Below are 337 nucleotides of genomic sequence, written 5' to 3' on the forward strand. Positions count from 1 at the left end.
ATATAATCACCTTCAGTATTTTAGGATTAGAAACCCTATCATAGAAAAATAAAAGAACCTCTCTGGACATAGTAAAAAAGGAAAAGGGAAAGTCACTGACAGTTTATGGCCAAAAGTGCAAAAGTAACTTTTCTTTACATTATGAACTGTACACTCCAGCTCCTCTATCCTCTGTTCCAAGTGAGCTTTCTCATTAAACGCTGTCTCTTGAGCAATCTGGTTAAAAAAACAAAAACAAAACAAAGCATTTTCAATGTCACTGTGTCGTGTTTCACAAATGTTCACATAGGTAAAATTCTCTCAAACCTTTAGCCTTTCCCTCAGACTATCTCGTTCT

General features: G+C 35.3%; 1 long non-coding RNA gene across 1 annotated transcript; it reads right to left on the minus strand.

The window, feature by feature from the left end:
* Positions 1 to 137: 137 nt before the first annotated feature.
* LOC106727650 lies at positions 138 to 337 on the minus strand. The gene is made up of 2 exons (XR_001363912.1): positions 307 to 337; positions 138 to 216 (listed from the first exon to the last, which is right to left on the minus strand). It is a non-coding gene; the product is annotated as an uncharacterized LOC106727650 (long non-coding RNA).

Source organism: Myotis brandtii, unplaced genomic scaffold (assembly GCF_000412655.1).
Source record: "Myotis brandtii unplaced genomic scaffold, ASM41265v1 C40458011, whole genome shotgun sequence".
NCBI classification, from domain to species: domain Eukaryota; kingdom Metazoa; phylum Chordata; class Mammalia; order Chiroptera; family Vespertilionidae; genus Myotis; species Myotis brandtii.